The following is a 17,715-nucleotide window of genomic DNA, read 5'->3' on the forward strand; positions in this document are numbered from 1 at the left end:
CATTGAATCACCATTCCTATCAATCAGTAAACCATGCCGCTCAGCACCTCATCCACCCATCTTTTAAACATCTCCAGAGAAGGTGAATCAACCACCTCCCTGGGCAGCCTGTTCCAGTGCCCAATGACCCTTTCTGTGAAATATTTTTCCTGAAGTCCAGCCTAAATCTCCCCTGGCACAGCTTGAGGCCATTTCCTCTTGTCCTGTCCCCTGTCACTTGGGAGAAGAGGCCAGCACCCTCCTCTCTACAACCTCCTTTCAGGTAGTTATAGAGAGCAATGAGGTCTCCCCTCAGCCCCCTCTTCTCCAGGCTAAACAACCCCAGCTCTCTCAGCTGCTCCTCATAAGGCCTGTTCTCCAGCCCCTTCACCAGCTTTGTTGCTCTTCTCTGGACTCGCTCCAGAGCCTCAACATCCTTCTTGTGGTGAGGAGCCCAGAACTGAACACAGGATTCAAGGAACGGTCTCCCCAGTGCCAAGTCCAGAGGGAGAGTAACCTCCTTGGACCTGCTGGTCACACCATTTCTGCTACAAGCCAAGATGCCATTGTCCTTCTTGGCCACCTGGGCACACTGCTGGCTCATGTTCAGTTGGCTGTCCCAACACCCCCAGATCCTTCTCCTCCAGGCAGCTTTCCAGCCAGACTTCTCCTAGTCTGCAGCTCTGCACAGGGTTGTTGTGCCCCAAGTGCAGGACCCGGCATTTGGCCTTGTTAAACCTTATGCCATTGGACTCAGCCCAGCGGTCCAGCCTGTTCCAATCCCTTTGCAGAGCCTTCTGCACATAGTTAAGCTTTTACTTAAGTCTCATAGTACTGTTTTTCCAGCCCAAGGGATATGTGAATCTTTTTATCAGGCATATAACTAGTGATAAGTAGAGAAAGTGCAGGATGCACTACTGCTGCAGACTCTTGGATGAGCAATCACACTGGCTCAGACTTGTGAGATTCACACTTATTTTCATCAACAAAGTGTCAATTTTCAAAATACTGTCAAATAAGATACAATAAGGTACACCAAATAACATCATAGCAACTCATTCTATTTATTCATTAAATTATTCAGGAGAGATTTTTGTTATCTGACCAGCTCTGTTAAAGAATAAAAAGAAACAATTAAGATGAAAATTACAAGGGTAGTCAGCTAATGTACATATAAATTAGCCATTAATATATTTTTTAAAAAAACACTTTTCTATGAGTATTTTCTAGGATAAAATATAACATTCATCTGTTGTGCTGTAGCACTTGTATTCATATTAATAGTGCGTTATTGCTTTAAATTTGCTTGCAGAATTCCTTTTACTGGAAATAGTAAGTTTTGAATTAGTACTGAGGAAGACTTTAACTTACGTTTGTATGAATATTCATACTGCAACACTGAACCAGTTTCTTTGGGCCTACTTGAGTGCAACATAGGATGGGAAATGTTATCTTCCATCAAGCCTTATTCATTGCTTTCACTACAATATATTCTGCAATTCCTTATATATGTGTGTGTGTGTGCAACTCAGCTTCAGTTTTAGAGGTGACTAGGTTTTTCATCTCTTCTGGGTATGGTGTCCCAGTTTGGACAAGAGTCATCAGTTAATTCTTTGACATATTCTCTTTCCTTTACTTCATTTTCACCCTAAACAGCGGCAGTCGTTCCAATGCACTGGGATTAATCCAGTTTAACTTCAGACATCTGTAATGCCATATCTTTCCATACCTTGTCAAGCTGCACTGGGTCCCATGACATTCATAGAAACCCAGTTAATACAGTCAGAGGAGTATAAGAAATGAATCATCTGTCCACAGCAGGCATATTCTGAAGGACAAATCAAAAATTAAATGTGATTAATTCAAGTGGTGAGAATCAACAGCACAGAAAATAAGTTCTGCAGCCCAGCACTGAATCAAGGTACACAGAAGGTCTCCAGAGCACAGGAAGCCCAGGACGAAGCTATGGGTGGGCAAACCCTGACTCATGGAAGCAGCAACTCTCATGTGGGCAGCTGACATGGAGGTGGTGTTCCCTGAAACATCAGAGGGTGATTTAAACACAGCAAAGGCAGCAGCAATACTCAGTCACCAAGAACTGGCAGCAGCAAGGGCAAGTTCTGCAGCCGAGCACTAGATCAAGACGGACGGGAAAACTCCAAAGCAAGGGAAGCCCAGGAGGGAGCTAGGGGCAGACAACTTCTGATTCCCAGAAACAGCAGCTCTCATGTGGGGCAGCTGTCGAAGAGAGGGTGTTCCTGGAAGTATCTGTGGGAGATTTAAACAGCCCCAAAGGAGCACCAGCAACAGGAGCGCGTTGAACAGGAGCAGGCAAACAGGGGCAGGGCACATCAGAAAACCATGGCAAGGCAGTTTGTGAGGCAGTGCATGCAGGCAGGCTGAGGAGACAGGGACGTGGGCACCGAACCACAGCCAGAAGTACCAGGGAACCATGGTATCCACTTGGCAGAAAATAAAGGCTTCTCCAAGCTCTGCACTGGCCATGACAGATGCAGCTGCCCAAACAGAGCCCCAGTGTGTTCATACTGCCACCCAGATGCCAGGCTGCTGGGCATGCCTCCCTCTTGCACTGGTATTGGACATCCGCAGGGAATTCAACTGTGGGAGATGTGCTGTGATGGAGGAACTCCTCTGCTTGGTGACAGAACTCAGGAAGGAGGTCAGTGGGCTGAGGACCATCAGGGAGTGTGAGAGGGAGGTTGACTACTGGAACAACACCTTATGCTGTTATTTCAGACTCAACAGGCGGGCATGCCTCATGTGACAGGGGATTCCCCATCCTCTCTCCATTCAGCTGAAGAGAGAAATTGAGGAGATGGAGGGCAGCAGGTTCCTGCCCAATGCAGCAGTGTCTCTCTTGTGTTTCAACCTCAGCCTCCTGTGTTCCTTTACACGATAGATGTGAACTTCTGCAAGTGGAAATGAACCTTAATGTGGACGACGGGTCTCATAGTCTAGAAACATTTCCTAGGTTAAAACAACCTAAGCCATCCATCAAAATGGCCTCTATTAATAGGAAAAGATGGGTTATTGTCATAGGGAACTTCTTTCTGAAGGGAACAGAAGGCCCGTTATGCAGACCAGAGCATTGCGTAGGGAAGTCTGCTGCCTACCAGGGGCCTCGATTAGAAATGTGAAAGGAAAACTTCCAGTTCTGGTCAGGCCCACAGATTATTATCCGCTATTGATTTTTCAAGTAGGCAGTACTGAAAACTGAACAAGAAACCTGAGAGCAATTAATAGGGACTTCAGGGCCTTGGGACAAACAGTGAAGGGATCGGGCGCACAGGTAGTGTTCTCCTCTGTTATTACTATTACAGGGAATAATGAGGGAAGGACTAGGAAGAGCCAGGAATTAATACCTGGCTCCAGACCTGGTTTGAGGAGCAAAACTCTGGATTTTTTGACCATAGGTTTGCTCGCACAACACCAGGCTTGCTGTCAAAGAATGAGGTATGTTTGTCCCCAAGGGGCAAAATTGCTCATGATGAAGTTAATGGCTCATCAGCAGAGCTTTAAACTACATATGAAGGGGAGTGGGGGGGACGGATGATGACACAAAGTCAGGCTTGACAGAAATAAACCTAGCAGTGGCACTCTAGTGTCTGGGGAATGGTGTGTTAATGAGGCCCTTTGGTCTGCCACCTCAGAGGAAGCAGGGGATAGCACTCCAAGTGGCAGCAAAGATGCAAATGTTATTAATGGTTTGGAAGCTACAGCAAGTAATCACTTAGGAATTAAGTCTATTCCCTCAGGAGTGTGGTATGATCAATAGCCCAGCTGAAGTGCATCTATACGAATGCATGCAGCATGGGCAACAAACAGGAGGAACTAGAAGTCACTGTTCAGCAAAAAGACTTCAATATAATTGTCATCACGGAAACGCGATGGGACAACAGATATAACTATAGTGCTGCCATGGCTGGCTATAAACTCTTCAGGCAGGATAGGCAAGGAAGGAGAGGTGATGGGATAGCCCTCTATGTTAGAGAGTGTTTTGATAGCCTTGAGGTCAATAATGGTGATGATAGGGTCGAGCGTCTATGGGTAAAAATCAGTGGAACACCCAGTAAGGCAGATATTGTGCTAGGAGTCTGCTATAGACCACTTAGCCAGGAAGAAGAGGCTGCTGTGATATTGTACAAGCAACTGGGAGAAGTGTTACGATTGCTAGCCCTTGCTCTTGTGGGAAACTTCAACTTAACAGGTGTTTGATGGAAGTATAATACAGCAGAGAGGAAAAAGTTTAGGAGATTCCTGGAGTGTGTGGAAGACAACTTCCTGACACAACTGGTAAGTGAACTGGTTAGGGAAGGTGACCTGCTGGACCTGTTGTTTGTGAATAGAGAAGGCTCTATGGGAGATGTGGTGGCTGGAGGACATCTGGGGAACAGTGATCACAAGACGATAGGATTCTCAGTTCCAGGAGAAGTAAGGACAGGGGTCAGCAGAACTGCCTTGGGACTTCCGGAGAGCAGAGTTTGGACTGTCCAGAAGGATGGTTGATGAAGTTCCTTGGGAGGCAGTCCTAAAGGGCAAAGGAGCCCAAGAGGGCTGGATGCTCTTCAAGAAGGAAATCCTGGCAGCAGAAGAGTAGGCCATCCCCATGTGCCTAGAAATGAGCCAGCAGGGAAGAAATCCAGCTTGGCAGAGCAGAGAACTCTGGGTGGATCTTGGAAAAAAAGGAAATTATGAGCTTTGGAAGAAGGGGCAGACACCTCAGGAAGACTACTAGGATGAACTGAGATCATGCAGAGAGAAAATCAGAAGGGCTATAACCCAACTAGAACTTAGATTGGCCGATTCTGTGCAAGATAATAACAAAAATCTTTCTACAAATATATCAACAACATAAGGAGAACCAAGGAGGATCTCCACATGTACTTGGACTTCAGTAAAACCTTTGACTCCATTTCACACAGTATGCTGCTTGAAACTGGATGCCATTGGCTGGACAGGCATACCCTCTGCTGGTTAAAAACTGGATGGATGGATGGATGGATGGATGGATGGATGGATGGATGGACCGAAAGAGTTATGGTAGATGTAGTTGGAGGCTGGTCACAAGTGGGATTCCCCAGGGCTCAGTGCTTGGTCCAGTTCTGTTCAATATCTTTGTCGGTCATCTGGATGAGGGGATTGAGTGCACTCCAAGTAAGTTCGCAGATGACATTAAGCTGGGAGGAAGTGTCAATCTGCTGAGAATAGGGGGGCTCTACAAAGCAATCCAACAAGGCTGGATTGATGGGCTGCGACCAGTCAGTGGGATGAGTCTCAACAAGGCTAAGTGCTGAGTCCTGCACTTGGGACACAACAACCTTGTGCAGTGCTACAGGCTTGAGGAAGAGTGTCTGGAAAGATGCTTGGCAAAGAAGGACCTAGGGTTATTGCTGCACCTCAAATATTGTGTTTAGTTTTGGGCCCCTCTCTACAAGAAAGATATTAAGGTGCTGAAATGTGTCCAGAGAAGGGCAGCAAAGCTGGTGGAGGGGGTGGAGAAAAAGTCTTACAATGAATAGTTGACATAAAAGGGGTTTAGCCTAGAGCAAAGGAGGCTGAGGAGAGACCTTATCACTGTCCATAGCTACTTTCTTAAGAATCAGAAGCAGCTTTGTCTTTCTCATAATATCCTGATACTAACCTGAAGATCAGTATGGAATGTTGACTCACAAGACAATGACTATTTTTATCTGTGAAAGAATGGATAAAACTCTAACTGCAGATGATAGAAAGCTGCATGTATAATGAAATAATGTTTTGCAAATATGAAACAAAAAATCTCAGCAAAACAATCAATGATTCTTCAAAATGAAATCATGTCTTAGTATTCTATTTTCCCTTTCTGTATTGTCATTTTGTGTTAACAGACAATGTATTTTTAGATCAATTGCTGTAGTAAAGGGAAGAAAGACAGGAAAAGAAATTAACTCTCAATTTAAAACATTTAACTGTGAGCCAGTTGTGTATTACTAAAGAAATGCTTGCTTGGGAGTATATTCTGAGCCTCATATGAGGAAACTACATCTAGGAAACCTTACTGCAACTGTAACACCCACATTTAAAGATAATGATAAATAAGGAGGAGATAGTATTTGGTACTAAGAACTTCCATTGACTTTAAGGGCTTAGCATGGTGCCTTAAAGAAGATGAGATGAAGAAAAATAATTCAAAATTAATTCCTTTTCATTATGTATGGACATGAACTGTTCCTTTCCATCACAGTTTTGTTCAGTGGAACTGTGGTAGATAAACAGAGACAAGTGCATGTTAGTGGTATGTAAGCAGGTTTTCAGTACAATTGAGGCAGTAATACACATCAAATAATGGTATAATTTGTTCATCTTCTTCATCTCTTACTATAATTAATAGTGTCACTCCTTTGCTGAAGGATAAAATAAGATCTGAAATTACCTTTTTATGTTATTCAGCCTGTGAATCCTATTTTTGTTTGTGGTAGTTCTAGTATTAGCAATACTGCATTTTGTAACATGAAGAATATGCTTCCATCAGGTTTAGATATTAACATTCATTGTAAAATTACTTTATTTAAATCTGGGACACGTTAATTTCATTTGCATTCTCTGCAAATGCAGATTGCATTGCAGACATAAGAACTCCTCTAAATGGGGGACAATGATAGCCACAAAGTGTTAATATGATGTTGAATTTAACCTCTACTATATAATTCTATGTACATGTTTTCTTCTTCACAAGTTAGTTATTTTAATAGACATTTCCAACATACCTTCCAAAAAAGGAAATTAATTGCCTGAGATCTTGGTTAGAAGTTAGAAATTATTTATCTGTAATATAAGACTCTGGGAGAAAATAATTAGGAGACCCTACAAACTACTAACAAAGGCCAGATGTGCTGAGCCACCCATGGAGATGCAAAGATCTCCAAATCTCAAACTTGTGGACAGTTCAGGCATTATATACTTCCTGGTTTGACATTTTCTGCCAAACTTCTCACTTGGATCATGAGTTCTATACCATTAAAAGTTACTAAAAAGAACTATTTCTTTATATTGTGTATTATAACTGAAGCAGAGAACATGACAAAGATGACCAAAGATGACCCTACAATTGTATAATCTCCCTCTTCAAATATCTTTGTCAAAAGAAAACACTTGGCAAATCACATCAATATAATTCATTGACTGAATATTATATAAACTGCAAAAACAAAACAAAGAAAACACAAAGTAAGCAAAGTAGACATTTTTGTTCTTACTTTTCTTGGAAAGTTACAGTTCTTCCATTAATATCTTGCTCTTTTAAACAAAAGAAAACATTAATTTTGCTACACTGTCTGTGACTGACTTTAAGCCTTTATAAATGGAAACCTCAGAGTCATATTCCCATATAAAGTATCTTTAGATCCTTTGAAATGGAAAGATTACAAAACAGTCACATACAACTAGACTATATAATAAAACATTAATTTATTTAACTGGACAAAAAGCAGTACTTCAGTACTTTCTGCTTAAGTCAGTATAAAATGTTCTTCTATGCATATATGTTACCAATTGCTGATACAAATCAAGTCCAACTTCAATTTAAATGAACCTAATCAGAAAAAAAACCCAAATGTTTGCACTGCAGACAGAGAAATGAAAAGACTTCTTCCATTTCCAAAAACTGACCCAAACTCTCTTGAGGAAAAAAAAAGTCTGGATGATGCATTACTGTTATGCAAATATGAAACTCATGAGCAAAAGTACCAATATGTTAATGCTCCTAAGTGTCAGATAAACCCGTGGCCCTCTGTTGTAACCCACATTCCTCAGTCACAGCACAGAAACCCTTACATGTCTCCAAGACTTCTGCACTTTTTATAGTTTCTTTGAATCCCATTAGTCTTCTAAAATCTCCATATTCAATTTTGCAAATACCAAGTTTACATCCAATGTGATATAAATAAAACTGCTTGTCATTTAATTGGTGCTTAATATTTACTTTAAAATTTATTTTACTTTATTTTTGCCTGTAATGCCAAAACAGCCTTCTTTAAATTTCAGTAAGTATATAAAAACATTAATAATTCTTTACCTTTATACAATATACTAAGCAACATAGGTTATTCCAAAGCCTAAAACAAATGTTGGGCACTAGTGTGAGGACCATTCTTGGAAGTTATTCTTTAAGTTCATCAAGCTAGTTACTATTATTACTTATTTAAGAGACATTTTAAAAACAGTGACTGACAAATATTTTATTAAGTAAAAAATGCATTCAAAGTGCAATAACTAATAATAGAATGTTTAGTGATTGTTTTTAAAGACATCAAGTGTAAACAGTGTCTATTGAAAATTCTTATTCACTTGAGGACGAATAGAAGGGTGCATTTAATATTTTATACTTCCCTCATATCGTTAGAGGCTAGGAACACAGTGACTTGCTGTAGGCAAGTTTGTTTTACTAGTGACAAATCTGCTACAATAAAATATAGATGTCCTCTGGAAATTTTAGAAACAGGAGATGTTTTTTTCCTAGGTGTATACTAGGGAAATATGAAAAAATAAGAAAAGTCAAGTATTTTCCTAAAAGCTACACCTTTGGCTTCTTCATATTTAAAAATCTAATTTCCAAATATTCCCTGACTTCTCCTATAATGATGAAGTGAATAAAATCTGATTTTGTGTTTGTCACTGCTGAGTAACCATTTTATTGCCCATCTTTTCCTGTTCTGTCCAATAACAATAATTGGTATATCCATATTTTTAATGTGTAATAGTCCAAAATACATGCAAATGAGTTGACACTTCTAGAGCCAATTCTTACCTGAGGCAACTCCAGTGCAGAAAATTTGGTCTTTCCTGTCTTCATTTTAAAGATTTCCTTTAACTTAAATAAATTATGATTGAGCAAAACCCCAAACTAACAAACAAAAAAACACACTGAAAAAATGCAAACAAAACAAATGCTATTGGAAACTGACCTAAATTCTTCAGGACTACAGCCATAAAAATCTGAAAATGTCTTTTTTTTTTTTTACCAGCAGCAAATTGAAGATATCTCTTCTATGGTTAAAGAGCTTTTCACCTATGCAGTTCCAACGTTTTATTAATATTTAAAAAAATACTTCTTTTTGATGAGAATGTGTTAATTTTAAAAGGTATGTCTCAATAATAAATCTAAAAGATCTAAAAATATTAATAGACCCAAACTAGACATGTACAGTTTTGCTGCTGCTAAAACTTAGAGGTTTGATTTTGGGCTTGGATTCATATCATTTTTTTTTTAAGTTGTGGAACATCCTGGGAGACAGGAATTGTCTTTCTCAGTGATCTCAAGCAAGGACATAAAATTGTTTCCAGCATTCTACTGTTTTGGATTGCTGAGTCAGCACTAATATATTATATAATACTGTCAGTCAGAAATTCACAGCATCCACTAGTTTCTTTTTTTGTAACTACTGATGGACAAAGATTGCAGATAAAAAACCCTTATGCTGCGTGCCTACAGTTGCCGTTATTAATAGCCTAGTGTACTAAGACCCATTCCATAAACAACATAAATTGAACATAAAGGTTTAGTGATTGATAGGGATAGTTGGACTCGATGATCCGGTGGGTCTCTTCCAACCTGATGATTCTATGAGTCTATGAAATAACACATTTAAATGCTCTCTTTAAGGAAACCCGTACAGAGGTGCATCAAGGAAAGCACTATGGCACCAAGGTACTCAACTCTAATTTATTCTGGTCAGAATTAGTCACTTAGATGTCTTTGAGGATCTGGGTCTAAATCAATCTATGTTCTGTTTTTGAAGTACATTCCACACCCCAATAATGTGGATACATGAAAATTATTCTACCTATTCTAGAGTATATAGCACAATAACTGCTGTGCATGGCCATGTGGCAGTCTGGAACAGAAACACAACACTTTCATGCATACATACAGGACTTAATACCACCTTATTTTCTTGGACTGAAATCAAACTTTCTGCACCATTCTCCCCAACAATTCTTAGAGTAGTATAAAGTTATTAAGTGATGTTGTGCCTTAATATACAGGCAAGCTTCCAAGTGTGTGATGAGTTTAGCAACAGAGCAACCAATATACATCTCTAAAAAGTCAGGAACTTGTTCAATACACATGCCTGGTTTGATCCTGCTCTGCCATAAATGTCCTGCCAGCTGTGGAGAGGCAGTACTAACACAGTACAGTGCTATATGGGCAGCATAATATTACCACTTTACAGACTCAGCAACACAAAATTACTTATAACTTCATCTTAGCACTACAAAAATCCACGATACAGATAAATAATAACAAAGGTCGTTTGCGTTTGGAGGAAGAAAATCAAAGATCAAGTCTCCTGGCAGATTTTGAAGGAACTGAAAACTAAACTTGTTCATATTTGACCACAAGGTCATGCGTACCTTTGTTTAGCAGGGAGCACAGGGATCAATGTATGGTCAACCAGTACTTGCTAAAACTAAACTGTGCAGTCCTACGTGTTTCTGAACTGTGCATGATTGCAGGTTAAGTTGAAGAACTGACAGTTGTGAAGGTGGAAAGATCCTCTCGTGTTGTCAAATTTAAGTACATAAGTGATGATGTAAAAACATTAAAATAACACCATAATTTCTTTCCTCTTAGAACAGAAGCACATATTTTTTTCCAAAGCTGCAATAAAACTAAATAATAAGACAGGACAGGCCTTTTCCTCCTTTTTGATAAAATGCAGCTTACATGTTGAGGCAGGCGATAGTCTAAAGGATTCTCTTTGTGTTACCAGACAAATGATCTCTCTCCACACTAAAAGCAGCTAGACTGAGAGACATATTTACAAGCACTGATAACTCTAAATACAGAGGGCATTAGGTTTGGCAACTCCCTGTTTGCAGTGACCCAGATCTAAACATGTCTTGCAGCAATTCATTAGAAAAAATGCCTCCCAGTAATAGCAGTCCTTCACAGTACACTTAGGAGGAAGGTGGCCAGAGACCATGACTCCACAGACCTGTTTGTTATTGAATGGCCTTTTGAAAGTTAAATAATGATTCTTTGCTTAAGTTTACTTTTAATTTTATCTACTTTTAAGTGATCTGTAGTAAAATCCTCTGAGATCTGCTGCAAAACCTAACTGCATAGAAGTATTTTAAAGTATATACATTTGCATTGATAACCCGCTCTTCTTTCTTTCAGAGGAGTTGTATCATGGTAACTATTCTTTTATTTCTCTTTCACCATATTCTCCAACAGCATCTCTAACTTTCAACACAGTTCCCTCATGCTAAAAAGAAAAAAAAAAAAAACTCCCTATGTTGACTTCAGTTTTGCTAACGCATACAAAATAAAATAACTTTCTGTCAAAGTATGTGAGGTTTTGGTTTATTTTTCTCTCTTCTTCTTTCCAAGTAGTTCTTCCAAAATTATTACTTATAGACAGATTTTTAGACAAGTGCATTTCATATTTATTTAGTGCAGCAATTAATGAAGGGTTTTGCTACAATCTGTGAGAATATTAAAAGCTTTTAGTATATCCTTGCAAGAGGCTTCAAAACCATTGGGTATACTGTTACGGTCACTGTTCACTCAGCAGTCACTGTCTTCAACTCATGAATAAATGAGTAATGCCCTGAAATATTCCCAAGAGCTTCATTATGTTTCTGGCCATGAAGTCTACAGTACTTATCCTGATGCCTCCCATCTCTCATTCTTCAAGTGTCTTAATAAACTTCTTAGAGAATGGGAATGAACTGCACAGCTTACCAAGGATAGAAAAAGGAAAAAAAGGTGACAAAATGTAAGAGTAAATGTGATAGATACACATTTGTTGGTATGTTAAATGTTTTCTGCATTAATAGTGCCAGGTGTTGGAGGCATGATATATGAAAGTCAAGCATGCTCAATTTGAGGAATGAGAGACTAGGAAAGAACTGGAGTGGATTGTCGTTCATCTGCTATTGAACTGACTGCAACAATGAGGTATTTGACTCAGACTTCTTCATAGATGTTTGCCAAAAAAATAAACCAAATCTACTTACCAGAGTACCTCAGGAGTCACTGTTATGCAGCTGACCTGAGACCAAATACAATAATGTATGTTAGGACAACATCCAGAGCCTAAAGGTAGTATCAAAAAAATAAGGCTCATCTCCTGCAAAGTATGTAATGTGTAAAGTTGGTTCTCACTTGCCCTCATTTTTGCTTATACTAAAGGGCAATTTAATACTCCCAGGATCTGATTTACATTGTAGAAGCATGTATTCCTCTCTAATGACTACAAATAGTACCTAGATGGATAGCGAATGTCAGGTAAATGCTGTATACAACGTGTCTTAGCCTGGTAATCCGTATGTATGCATAAAGGAGTTTATGTCTACTGGCTTCTATTCTGAGTTGGGACTTAACTATAAATCCTGAAACAAAACAAAAACAGTAGCTGGCAGAAAATATCACAGTAGAAATTAAATTAAATCCTGCTATCCTTAATAACGAAAAAATTAATCTGTGCATTAGGAAAAAGTATTGCATTGATATAGCTCTTAACAACTGATAGAATCAATGTAATTGCAAGTTATTTGACACTGTTCTGCATGATATTCTTGTCTCTAAATTGGAAAGACACAGATTTGATGGATGGATCAGTCAGTGCATAAGGCATTGGCAGAATATTCACACTCAAAGACTTGTGTTCAATGGCTCAATGTCCAAGTGGAGGCGGATGATAAGTGGCATTCTGAAGCAGTCAGTATTTGGGATGGTGGTTTTTAACAACTTTTTTTGAGACATGGACAATGGAATTGAGTGTACACTTAGCGTGTTTGCTAATGACACCAAGCTGCATGATGCAGTCAACATGCTGGAGTACAGGGGTGCCACCCAGAGGTATCTGGACAGGCTTGAGATGGGGTACTGTGTGAACCATATGAGGTTCAACAAGGCCAAGTGCAAGGTCATGCATCTGGGTCAAGGCAATCCCAAGCACAAATACAGGCTTAGTGGAGAATGGACTTGGTGATGCTAGTGGATGAGAAGGTCAACATGAACCAGTAATGTGCACCTGTGACCCAGAAAGCCAACCGTATCCTGGGCTGCACCAAGTGTAACCAGCAGGTTGAAGGAAGTGATTCTGCCTCTCTGTTCTGCTCTTGTGAGACCTAATCTGGAATACTGTGTTCACTTCTGGAGTCCTCAGCACAGGAACTAAAAGGATTTGTTACAGCAAGTCCAAAGGAGAGAACATAAAGATCATCAGAGGGCTGAAGCACCTGCCATATAGGGACAGACTGAGAGAGTTGGGCTTGTTCAGCCTGGAGAAGAGAAGGCTTTGGGGGGACCTTGTAGCAGCTTGCCAGTACTTAAAGGGGGTCTACGGGAAATCTGGGGAGGGGCTCCTTATTAGGGAGAGCAGTGATAGGATGAGGGTAGGTTTAGATTAGATATTAGGAAGAAATTTTTTACTATGAGGATTGTGAGGCACTGGAACAGGTTCCCCAGAGAAGTAGTGGATGCCCAGTCCCTGGAGGTGTTCAAGGCCAGGTTGGATGAGGCTATGAGCAGCCTGATCTAGTGGAAGATGTCTCTGCCCACGGCAGAGAGGTTGGAACTGGATGATCTTTAAGGTCCCTTCCAAACCAAACCATTCTGTGATTCTATGAATTTTTTTGTGGGTAAGTCAAGAGGTAATATAGAACTTGTGCAGTTGAAGAAGTTTGGTCAGCAGAAGAATGGTGGCATCCAATTGTGAAAACTACTTTTCAAACTAGTTTTTGTCCCTCTCTCTGGAGAAATTGTAAAATTGCATTTTTTTTTGTCAGTTTAAAACAGAAATATGAATGTTATGGGAACTAAAGCAGAACCAATTTTCTAACTTTTCAGCTAATCCTCTTCTATAATAAAGCTATTTTCTGAGAGTTAACAACATGTTTTCAGACATTGTCTTCTCCTAGAACTGATAACACTTAATATTTATAGTTATCACTAAATAACAAAATGAAAGGTATGCAGAAATACAATTGCTTGTAGTTATTCCTATAGAAACCAAGGCCATCCAAAAGCTGGTGGAATGCCATAAGTAGTATTCAGGGAAAAAAAATGAGAAATCATGAGGGTTCAGCTCTCTTTTTCAATGACTGACGTCCAGTGAGGACCTGATCTGTTAATCTGCTCCTGATCCCATTGTATGCATTCCTGAATCCAGTTCCAGAATCCGACTTCTGTCTGCTGCTGAGTCCAGTCTGTGATTTTCCATGTTTCTGCCCTGCAGCATCAGCAGTGATGTATGGTCATTGTAGGGAGTGTGATTGTAGAATTCTATAGATTTACATATATTTTCTTATTCTCTCATTAATAAATATGTTTTTCTTTTTATTGTTATTTTTTCATTAAAGATATTTTAGTTTTACTTTCAGCCTACATGTTAATGTTTTAATGAAAACCTTTTTCCTCAGAATAAAATAAAATAAAATAAAATAAAATAAAATAAAATAAAATAAAATAAAATAAAATAAAATAAAATCCTACTGCCTTCACCCACCAGTCTTTGTTTGTAAATAGACTTGGCAGTTTTTAAACAAAGCCCTCAATTATTATGTGTTCAGAGTTTGCATTACTAAAAAAAAGGCAGCAAGAACATAGAAAGAGAACAGTAATGCCATTCTTCACTGTAACAAATTTTGAAGTCTCATAGCCTTTTATGGTGAAAAAGTTTATCTCAGACTTATACCACCCAATATTCTTTAATGGAGGAAGGATAATTTCAGCCTGCAGTTTTGGTAATAATGTTTTAAAATATACTGAAGAGTGCTACAGAATTTAACACAGCGAATGTGAAGTTTTTATACAGTCCAAAAATGTTCCATTTTCAGGACAAGCTGAACTTTGGCAGGATAATATATTTCCTTGAATTAAAATATTTCAAGTATGTAAAAAATTATATTAATGTATGCACCATTTCACCAGTGCACCATTCCACCATTTGTTCAAAAAATCTTAATCTGCAATTCCCATGTCCTTCTTTTTTTTCATATTCCCCTAGTCTGGTCATGAATGATGGATAAACCAAAATGTATCTAATAGCCCAGTGTTTTTTTTCTTTCTCGTTTTATGGAAGCATTGTCAAAATATTGGGAAGTCCTACACAGTTACACTGAATAAGAAGGTCCAATGTGATTGTGATCATGTGCAATGCCAGAGAACTTCCATTGAAATGATGAATTAAAACTAATACTTCACTCTGAGCTCAAGATATATTAAGAAGCATTTTTTTTATTAAATTTTCTGTCCCAGTTAGCTTAATAGCCAGTTCATATTTATTCATACTGCAGCAAAAACTGTTCCATTTATACTTCTGCAAATTCAGGAACATTTATGCTTCAGAAAGTTTTTAGAAAATCATATCAAATTAAATAAGTGAAGCATAGTTCCTTATTTTAGCCAGTTATGGTCTAGTTTCTCCATCAAATGATCATAATAACCCAATTCTCTTCAGAAGAGAAAATCATAATCACTTTGTCTTCCTTCATGTAACTTTTTCTCTAAGGAATACTGTGTTTGTTTTTCATATAAAAAGCGTGCTTCTTGCAATCAAGTAATATAATGACAATTACTAAAAATATATCCCCTGTATTAAAATAACTTAATATAACAAAAGCTAAACAGATGATATTGTATAAACATTGAAAAGAATTTATACAGCCATCACCATTTTCTTCTACAATCTATATGTAAATGTCTTCAGCTTCCTTATGAGTGTTTCATAATTACAAGCTCTTATCATATATATTGCTGTTATTTTTGAAGTATTACAAATAGTCCTAAAATCACTATAAAATTATTCATGGTAGTGAGAACCTTGCTTTCAAAGCTCGTTTTAAGTTGTTTTATGAAAATATATATTATTCACTACATTTACGGGGTTTTTTTTAAAAGCAATATTATCATCTTGAAAAATTAAATCAAACTTTCATCTGTATTTCTCTAGTACTTAGGGATGGTATAAATAGCTCCAAAGAGAACTTAGATTTATTGAGTTTGGAGGAGGATCAGTTCACTTCAGCTAGTATAAATCCATGAAATATCATCAGTTGGCTCATTTTATTTTCATGTGTGTTTACACTGCAGACTTAATAACACTTTGTGCTATTGTTTACAGCCTGAGGTTACCCCATTTTTAGGCCATATGATAGTATTTTCACATATTTCTATTCATGAAGCCTACAAGAGGATATACGTCAAAACTAATATTAGCAAAGCTGCCAATGGTAAGACACTAGACAAATATTTTCACACATGGATAAAAACCAGAAGAAATAACAGGTATGTTTAGCTTTACTCAGTCCATCTTTCAGTAATATCTTTGGTGAAACAGCAAATACCCACTGAATCTTTAGATATGAAGCATACAAACTATCAATGAGAACTGTTGAAAAGGCACTGTTTCTTTGTGAGATAATTTAAAATTATACACATTTTCTTGACTACCGCTACTAGAATCCCTGTCATATGATGTTCTTTTGCCCTGTTTACATATTCTTCATATAGCTGAGCACACCCAAGCTACATCTCAGCAAGCAATCTGAGTCTGTGCTGGTGGAAGCAGCATGAGGAAATGGCCAGAGGAAGGAAGGTACAGCTAATTATGTGTAACTACTCCAGATATCACACTTCCATGGATGGCATGCAGAGGAAGTAATTTCTTATGACCTCTGAGGCAGAGAAAATAATTTCAGTCCTGTTAAAGAATCAAGAAAAAAAATGTTTAAAGGGTTTTTTTAGCTATTTTTGTGAAACAGAAACTGATCCAAATGTTGTGGTCCTCAAAGAGGTATTCCTACATATGAGAAAAGGATAAAGATACGGTGTTCAGAAAATAAAACTGTTTCTCATAATTCTGACATCTCTTCTTCTTCTTCTCCAACAGTGTTTGGTTGTTCTGCTTTTGCTTTACCACTGCATCAGTTCACGGTATCTTGAATACTTTCTTTTTCTCCTCTCCACCTCATAAAGAAGGTAGTAGAATGGAAGAAAGTTTAAAACAGAAGAATATAGACAGAAGAAAATAAAAATGGGGCAGCTTATTTATAAGTTAGCTAAGATTTCCTGTTAAAATATAGTAACTGAATCAAAATCATGAATGACATGAGATAATAGGTAGTGACCAACTGTTTGTACTGTCCTTCAAGACAGGAGCAATGGAGCACCAGGTGAGGCTGATGGAAGGTAATTTCCAAAGGAAATGATTCTCCATATAACAGGCCATTGAGCCGTCTAGCTCTTTTCCAAAAAGTGCAGTGGGAGCTAAAGGTCTATTTTAGCAACACATGGCAAGTACATCTGCTTCATTAAGGGACTTTGAGCTTATTTGTCATGCTTGAGCTCAGAAAAGCCCTGGAACTGAAAATTGTTGGAGCTTAGAAAGCAATAAATGGATGTATCATCTGTGACTCTTGCACTTTTATACTCTTCTCTAGGCATTTACTTCTGTCCATTCTCAGGGGAAAGACTGGCTTGTTTTTTCTGGTGGTTTTTAGGTTTTTGTTTTTCTTGTCTGATCCAGGCTATATGGCCATTCTTACAGTCTTTATGTTTTCATGCTTATTTGCAACAAAAATGAGGAGAGTGCAATCTATAATTGTTTGGGTTGTCCTGTCTTTCTCTAACAGAAGTGTAATTGAGAGCTAGTGTGATTCCTGGTTACCTGTGACTCATTTTATAGAGCTCTAAAAAAAGTTTACAAAGGAAAACTAAAATAC

This window comes from Phaenicophaeus curvirostris, chromosome 5 (genome assembly GCF_032191515.1).
Source record: "Phaenicophaeus curvirostris isolate KB17595 chromosome 5, BPBGC_Pcur_1.0, whole genome shotgun sequence".
Lineage (NCBI taxonomy): Eukaryota > Metazoa > Chordata > Aves > Cuculiformes > Cuculidae > Phaenicophaeus > Phaenicophaeus curvirostris.